The sequence below is a fragment of the Hoplias malabaricus genome, chromosome 4, assembly GCF_029633855.1.
Source record: "Hoplias malabaricus isolate fHopMal1 chromosome 4, fHopMal1.hap1, whole genome shotgun sequence".
NCBI lineage: Eukaryota > Metazoa > Chordata > Actinopteri > Characiformes > Erythrinidae > Hoplias > Hoplias malabaricus.
In genome coordinates, this window is record NC_089803.1 from 2,653,252 (window position 1) to 2,663,224 (window position 9,973).

Consider the following 9,973-nt stretch of genomic DNA (forward strand, 5'->3'; position numbering starts at 1 on the left):
GCTGATAGTCAATATCAACAAAAACATATATATTTCATGTACATTGCAGAATACATGAAGTTTATATATAAAAAAGTCCAAACAAATATTTTAAGTGTCTTACCAAACTTTAATTTAAAAAAACATTAATTTTTCAAATGGACAGTGGAGCCCTAATATAGCAGTCACCGATTCTGATAGCTGCCGTCAGAATATGTGACTGCACTGAATTCTCCATAAAAAAAATAGTTAAAATCCAATCAAATTTTATCAGATGACTTACCACACTCAAATCTTTTCATCCCAAATGAGACTTTTTGAATAGAGTGGACAGAGGAACCTTGGCCTACAGGTCACCGATTCCGATAGCTGCTGTCAGAATAGTTTGGTAGAGAGACTCAACGGCATGATACAAAGGTAAAATAGAGACTGTTAAAGATGAACATGTCCCTTTTATTTGTTTAGTGTTTTCTAAAAATGAATTATGCTTAAAACAGCTTTACAGAAATACGTAACTGAAACCAAAAATACAGAATGTAAAGCTAAAACAAGAAATCACTGTTCTCCTGATCAACAATGAAAGTTTCTTTTATTGTGATTTACTTATAAAACGGTGTATTATATTCAGGGCTCTGAGCAAGTTAGTGGATGAGAAACCCACCAACTGGGACCTGTTCCTAGATGCAGTCATGTTTGGATTACGCACAAAGAAGCAATTAACCACGCGGTTCTCTCCATTCTTTTTGATGTTTGGAAGAGAAGCACGCTATCCCGCTGAGGTGCCAGAGAACTATGAGGTTAAGTAAAATTTTGTCCTTTTCTCAGTATATACACTGTTCAGCCACAACTCTAAAACAGTGACCATATGCACTTTGTATTTCTGCAGTATCACACTATAGTCCACCTACCCATTTACCCTGTTGTTCAAACTCCAGTAACACTATTCTGTCTGATACACTTATGTCAGCACAACACACACAAACATATCATCACATTGCAGTCACAGTGCTCATAATCATTCACCAATAGTCGTCCTATGGGGGTCCTGATCATTGAAGAACAGGTGTGCTTAATTTTTGGCTCATCAGTGTATACAGGAAATGACTCATTTCATATTTATTTTAGTTAACCTTTTAAATCAGTATTTCAGTGTTTCAGTCACAGAAATGCATCTTCAGTGCCAAGTTTAAGTTTTCAACACGTTTCACACTTCTCTCTGCAGAAATATACAGTTTATCACAACTAAATACCCGAAGGCTTTACAGCACTGCGGAATCATCTCAGAATTAAATCCATCAGAACATTAACGCTATTCTTCTTACAGCAGGAATACATAATCTGTCCGAGCATCTCATTCATCTCATAAACACTTTTAAACTATTTTAAAATGAATACACTGAATTAGTACATTCATTTTTACCATGAAGCATTGTGTTATACTGAAATGAGCTTTTCTTCTTTGGCTTATTTTTCTTCATCAATTTAAAGTGTTTTTGATGTTACAATAATTGGTTTTGTATAGTATTTAATTGAAAGTCATTTTTTTAGTTAAGAAAGTTAATACCTTACTACATAAAATAATAAAATTAGTAATGATGAATAATCAGTACTTTACAATATCTAACAGGAAACACATATTTCTGAGATGCCTGTCAGTTTACACACATTCATTTGGCAGTATTTCTAAAATTGAATTTTAAGATTATATTCCAATACTCCTGAACCTAATATTAAACTGAACTGCGTGTACATGTATTAGGTCAAAATAACTATATTGAACAGTCTACATCCAAGAAAATAGTAACCTGATAATATTGAGTATATAGGCCAATCACAACAGAAATAAAATTCCCATCAGAGCAGAAGTTTTTAGGGCTTACCATTCACAAATATTGGTAAGAAGTTCTTATTAAAAATGGACAGTCCATTCTAGGGCCAGCAGATCCATTACAGGGCCAGCATATTAGGTGTGATGTGTATATGGCCAGCTGTCTCCGTGGCTTTTTTTTGTGATGCTACAATGTTTACCAAGAGTATTCCTGTTGTAACTTTTTCCTGCAGTGTTTTTGAGCTGTGTTTTTGAAAATGACAAACACTGCTGTGCTAAATTTCAAGGCTTGCTCAAAATAAATATTTGTTGTGCTAAATGGGTGAAATGTTTTGAAAATATAATTACCCATTGTTAAAAAAACTAAAAAATGTCATCTGTGTATTGTAAGTGCATCATTGTTTTGTTTTTTTCTATATATTGCTACAGGTTGACAGTTCCTTTGAGAAAGTGTTTGCTAAGGAAGAGGTGACCATTGACATTGACAGACATGAAAGGATTCTACAGATTGTTCAGGAGAATGTGGAAAAGGTTCAGGAGAGAACAAAGAAAAGGTTTCAATCAAAATTACTGCAACAAAATCTTCAGGTGGGGGATGTAGTCTGAAATATCTGCAGCCAGCAGCGCAAAGGAGGGAAGCTGGACCCAGAATTTCTTGGCCCTTTCTCAATAACGAAAATAGATGGGAAATGTGTTGAACTTGTTGACTCCAATGGAAAAGCTATTAAGAAGGTCAACACTGATCATTTGAAAATTTGTCAAGAAGAAACCCCAAGGATACCCAAAAAGTTGAAAGAACATCATGAGGTTTGCAACATCTCTTCTCCCCCACAATCCCCAGTCACTGTCACCTCTATGCAGCCTGCTGTCACCTCCTCTACACCTGTCACGGTCACCTCCTCCACACCTGTCACGGTCACGTCCTCCACACCGGTCATAGTCACCTCCTCTACACCTGTCACAGTCACCTCCCCCACACCGGTCATGGTCACCTCCTCTACACTTGTAACGGTCATGTCCTCCACACCGGTCATGGTCACCTCGTCTCCACCGTTCACCTCTACACCAGTTGTGGTCATGTCCTTTCCATTGGCCATGGTCATGTTCCCCCAACTCTCTCATTTTCAGGGAAATGTATGTATATGTACAACTGATTTGGTACAGTCAATATACAGCCAAGTCACATTATTATAATTGTGTCTACACTCTTTGTGGATGTTACTAATTCCACAAATCATATAAGTGCATGCTGTAGTTTTACAATATCAGACTGTACCCCATTTTACCCTGTATACTGTATACCCCATTTTATCCTGTTCTACAACGATCACCACAGAGCAGCTATTATTTTGTTGGTGGATCATTTTCAGCAATGCAGCATTGTCAGTCACTCTGCTGTGGTGGTTTTTGTGATAGTTTGCATTTCTGCTGGTATGATTGCATCCATCATTGACAAAGAGTATAGATACAAGTGGTGGTCATAAAAATGTGACTTGACTGTGAACAAACCTTAAATTTGATTTTTTTTTTTTTAAATTGGGTCATCCACTACTTCAGTGTTTCATTTTTATAAAGTACTTTCGTCAGACCTCCATATGACATCTTAAGTGAAGTATACTGAAAGTGCTATGTACTTTATTTATTTTGTTCTTTAGGTCTGAAAGATGCCTGGGCAGGAAAAAATATACATATCCTTCTGTCTAGAATGGGGCGGTATAAAATGTATTATTGGAACATTGCAAATCTTGTACCCAGTCAGCAGCTTGAAAGTGAGGTAATTACCTTATGTTTTAACAAATCTTATGTACAAGTCATGTACCTAGATTTGTTTCATATGTTCCTTTTTCTCAGGTGATCAACGCCTACCTGATGAACATTGGCAAAAAGAGTAATCAGCAGCAAGGAGGGAATAAGGCACTTTGCATTCATTCATTTGAGATGACCAATATATGGAAGGGGACATCTCATTACTGTCATATGTAATTGGATTTTCTCAATTATATTTTTATTTTTCTTAAGTGCAATCCAAACAAGTATGATGTGATTTTGGGAGCTGTGAATGAGCCTAACCATTGGATATTGACAGTAATGCAATATTATATAAAATGTATTGAATTGTTTCAAATAAATACTCATAACCCTAAACCTTTTCTACTGTGAATATATGTAAAAGTACAAATATTTCCGTATCTATATAGGTATTTTTTCCACCAGAGAAGAGGAGCCTTGTGCTGGACTCTTTAGGAAATGCATCCTCAAAACTGGCGAAATGTTTGAAGATCACACAGTACTGTTATCCATGATAATCATAGTGCTCCATTGCCAAGCACAAGGTTGAATACGTAAATGTCTATCATTATCAATTTGAAATGATAATTGGATGAAATGATTAATCCTCAATATAAGTTACTTATTATATGCTTATTTATTTTATTATAATATGCATATTTTGTATGATTTACATCATGTTTATTTAGAGGGGATGTTTATGTTTATATTGATTTTATTTGCCTTTATTATTGAAATCGCTATTCAAGAAAAATATTTCAAATAAGTATGATATCAAAGTTGAAAATCTCAGTATCTTGACAACACTCGTGATGAAAGTGCAAATCTTACATTCAGTATTATTACTGCCAAAGTACTTAAACCATAGACCAATAATATTCATCTTAAGGGGAAATTAAGAAATAACTGTATAAAACTGTCAACATACCTGAGTGATACTTGTAATAATAGAGGTGCAGGGATATTCCACTACCTCAGAGGAATAGGTGGCTGTCAGATGGGCAGATAGATACAATTAATCAAATGTTATAATGGACAACAAGGTCAGCAACTCGTGTAATTTGTTATCCATGTTGAAATAAACATTAGCAGTCATCAGTAATGAAGTCTGTTTTCTTCTGGAAAAGGGTCACCTGATAAAGGTGTGGTGGGTAATCACCATTAAATACCTGGCTGGGATGAACTAAATTAGAGACTTCTTTTCACACCAGGAGTTATATAATACAGACCAGCCCACCATAAACTCAAACTTTCTTCTGCCACACACACTAAAACATGTGCCAATCTTTTCTTACTATTATGTCTTACTAGTTACTTATATGCTAAACTGAGATAAAAAGTGACTCTATTTTAATAACATGAAAACTGACAAAGGTTTTTGTTTTAAATATTACAATCATGACCATCAATATGCTACAAACAATCTCATCTAAATTACTTAAATTAACCTCCCATCTGCATTTCTCACTGCCCCACTAGTTGTTGTTTTTTTCGCTGCAGTCCATCTTTACATATTTCACACATGACCAATGTTGCACCAGTTCATACTGAATATGAAAGAAAATGAATTATTTCATGTTTATATTTAATTTTGAACATTTTAACTAACTTCAAAACTCCAAAAATAAAACTAAAAATTCTCTCAATAAATACGCTTCTATCTTTTTCAATATAACCACCTTCAACCCATTAATCATTGGCCCAAAATCACATCTACTCCCTAAATAAAAGAATTATTGTATGTGGAATATTATTTAAAACATTAAACTAAAAACCAGCACCGAGTTTGAGAATGAATTTTAACCTATTTATTACTTTTTGTATTCTTAATGTGTTTAAGCAAATGTATTTCTTATTTTATTTCTTACACTGAGGGAAGCGGTTCTGTGTGACCGTGAACACACTAAGATGCAGCTAAATAACCAAATAATAAAAAAAAAAAAGGTGTAAAATACACCATCAAACCACATAATTACTAAAATTAAATTACTCATGTAAGAGCGATTGTCACATAATTTCTTTTGTTATATCATATGTTTTCTATGTCAGGAAAAAGAGGAGCTAGCTAAAGTTAAACAGGTTAGCCTAGCTATCTAATGTTTTTCATTTAAGATTAAATAACGGTTAAATATTACTTATGTAACATATAGCTGCTAACAGATGATAACGTACATAACATTAACGATGTTAACTACATTACTAACATATCAAAATACTCATGTATCCAAAAATATAAGGTTAAATTAAAACTTATGGATGAAGCTCTTCCCTGAGGCCGGTTAGAGCTGCTCGCGCCGCGGTCACAGAAAAGAGCACAAATCTTCGTCTTCTTCTTCTTCTGTGTTTTTATAGCAGTTCACTTCTGCCTTCTGTTTTCTCATTCAGAGTTCATTCATTTTAAAGCTGCCGTTCCAGTCCAGTCATCTTCAAAAACTTAAATAACAATTTCCTCCCTTCTGCACGACACTGCATGTCTCCATATTAACCCTATTTATCATATTAATTTCTGTCGTTCGTGTCTGAGTCATTACATACATTTTCTAAAATATTACAATATTAAAGCTTACCTATAACTGTATGGAATTTAACAAGTTAAAATAATGATTGTATTTATTTAACATTTTTTACATTGTTTACCAGACAGTTACCAGTATTTTCTTTTATTTTTAGATGTGGGTCAATATATGATTAATAATAGATTAATACAAAAATTCATATTTAATCTGATCAGTGTAGTGTGCTAACTGCAATGGCAAATCGCCTCGCCACCCAACAGTGCCAATGCGCAGCCGGAACTGGGCCAGATACAGGGTGCCGCATTCACGCCGAGACGGCAGCCAGCCGACAGTGCCGAGCCTGAGCCAGAATCGGCCCATATCTACCTTGCTAGCTGGGTAGTGTCAGATGAATTCGACTTCGATCACATTTACAAGAATAACGGTACCTCTAAATTTGAGTTTAGCTTATTTTATCTTTATATCTTTAGCATCAGTTGTATAATCGTTTGTATAACCGTTTGCACTATAACCTGATCATCTTTTACATTTGAAGTTCTGTAGTTAATGAATTTGCATGAATAAGCAGTTTACAGTTTTTTGTTAAATATTCAAAAAAATATATATTGAAGAGAACAGAACATGTACATAATCTCTATATGTTTAATCATAGAGCTGGAATTCAACAAGGAGTACAACTGAGGTGACTACACTTGAGCGTTCTTTCACTACACTGCACCTCCTGAAGATCCCTGTTGTCCAGGCGGCCAGAGATGAGGATACGGCTGAACTTAATAAGATGGAAATTCGCTGTAATGTAGTTATTGTTTAATGAACTCCAAGATAGTGGTGCAACCTTTCAGGAAATGTGGCTCAACTTAAAACTAAGAATATAAACAGACATTCAGAGAGGTTCACTGTACTTCATCTAGTTCCTTTGCTTGGTTTTAAATGATTCTTTATAGAAGTATGTCCTTGTTGTAGAGTATTATGTGTTACTATTTGCGTTCAGATAATCACATGCTTTGGCATCAGAATCAGGTCCTGGAACACCCTACTCACAAAATTAGTTGAATCAAGTTTGTTTGAAGAGGTAGAATAGGATCAGAATTGGATAACACTGGCTTAGACTGTCAGAAAGCCTCCTTTATTCTTACCTGGATTGTGCATGTGAATTTATAGAAGGACTATCATTCATTGTCTGAATTCATTGGACTGGTGACTCAGAAGTGTCCGTAGGTGTGAAAATGTGTGTCTGTGTTGCCCTGTGAAGGACTGGCGCCCCCTCCAGGGTGTATTCCCACCTTGTGCCCAATGATTCCAGGTAGGCTCTGGACCCACCGCGACCCTGAACTGAATAAGCGGTTACAGATAATGAATTAAGTAATTAATCATAGAGAAATTCCTTAATATATATTTATGTCCCTGTTCCCTCATGAATCGCTGTAATGCATTTTATTATATGAATGTATAATCAATAATCATTATTTGATTTTACATTTAATAAACCAGTTGTATGACAAAAAAACAATCCTTGGTTATTTGTTTGTTTGTGTGCACCTTTCTTGTACGGAATTATTACTTTTAATTCAAATTTAATTTCGGACCCAAGAACCTATAACAGGTCAATGAGCATATCTCATTAATAATAATTATTTGTAGCTAATTCTGCTATATAATATGTAAAGTCATTCAACATGATGACCTACATGTCCAAGCTAAAATTGGACAGGTAAAGACATTACATATTACTTAATGGCTCCCAAACATTGAACCTAACCAAACAAATTAAATAATTAATTAATCAAATAATTATTCATCACTGACTCCGCTATGTAGTATTTATGCCGCTGCAATTTGGGGTATAATTATTTTACTACAAGTCCACACTCAAAACCCATAGGTTTGCACTTACATCTGACTGACTCGATTACGTTGTCTAATCCAAACTTCTTGTTAATGTTGTCTACTTAGCTTATTTATTACTTATTATATTGTCTACATTGTATATTTCTGTGAGGTGTCTATGAGTGACAGAAAGTCACCTATGAAATAAAATGTATTACTATTATTATTATAAAGTCTGTGACATCACCTAAAATATTGCTTAAAAACTATAGAGGGAGCTATATGCATTTAAACATAGGTGGTCAATGAGACCGGCATATCTCGACTTGTCCTAACTCCAGTAGACCTGTTTTACGATAAAACATAATGAGATTTGTGGTGAGATAAATTAAATCAAACAAATGTGATCCATCTTAATTTGGACCAGTGTCAGCATTTGGTGGTGCTATGGAGCTCCTGGCCCACTCCCAATAATTATAATATATTATATATATTACATATTACACAATGTTAATGTAAATATATATAAATATAATTATAATACTATAAAGTGTGAGGCCTGTGACAAATTTAATTTTCAGTTTTTGACCTTTGTAAAAGTCCCCAAAATTACTTCTTTCACGGTGCTATCTGCAATATTACTAGTTACATTTATATCCAATTTCTTAATCTATAATTAAAAAACATTTAATTTCCTGATTTTTACTAACATTTTTTCTAATGTGTGATGCTTGTGATCATCCACACAATAAAGAAATAAAATAAACAAGTGAACATATGAACTGTCAATTCATTTTCACTAGCTGTGTTCAAATCCAAACAGAGAAAAACAGAAACAGGGAAAAAGATCAAAACACAGGCAAGCAGCACTGTAGGCAAGCTCCATGGTTCCTGCACTCTGTGAGACATACTGCTCCACCAACGCTGATCTATACCCTTCCAGACAAAGTCATTGTTTTTGACTGTGGGAGGAAACCGGACCACCCGGAGGAAACCCACGCGGACACGGGGAGAACACACCAACTCCTCACAGACAGTCACCCGGAGGAAACCCACGCAGACACAGGGAGAACACACCAACTCCTCACAGACAGTCACCCGGAGCGGGAATCAAACCCACAACCTCCCTGGAGCTGTGTGACTGCGACACTACCTGCTGCGCATATATATATATATATATATATATATATATATATATATATATATATATATATATATACTAGCTACTTTATATATAAGAGAATTTCTGGTAGCACAACTTGTTAGAACACTGGGACTGACTGTGAATGGAAGAGAAAGCTATCTCCTCGGCTTCTCTGTCTCCGTCTCCGGGAGATGCTACTCCCTCGATGCAGAGACAGAACAAAACATTCTGTCAGCATGGCAACTCACACAGACCTGAATGAGCTGCGAATGTGCAAGAAGTGTTGTCAAAGACACAGAGAACGTTCATTAATTTTCCTGATTTTTTTAGGTTTTTGCAGTGAACATCTGTACTCTTGTAACATGTCGAACATTGCTAAACATGCTTGATTACAGATTAAATTTAGCTACTGGTTTGCTTACTCTGTCAGAACGAGTGACCTTAGACCCCTGTGTAAGAGTCTCCTGTGTGACAAAAGCTGGTGTCTCAGTTTTCTTGGTCAACTCAGTGTCCACATCCACTGCTGGAGTGGACACATCAGAATATTTTCTGTCTGATGAGAGATGGTTGGGAATAGCCAGCAGGTGGCGTCTGTTCCTTCTGTATCGCTCACCTCTTGCTGTCTCCACGTGAGATCTAGGTGAGAAGCTTGTGCCTTGGACAACAGCACGATTTGTCCACTGTTTCTGTCCCACCAGTTTTGTGAGCACAGATTCTCCTAAGCTCAGTGGTGGCAGGTTTCGCACTCCATTGTGCCGGTTGTAATAATATGCCTACCTTTGTTTGGCCGTGTCATCCACTTGTTGAAATTTGTCCATGGTTTCAGAAGATCCTGCAGAATGGGCAAAGTTATCCTGATACTTTGCCCATTAACAGTTCAGCTGGACTGAC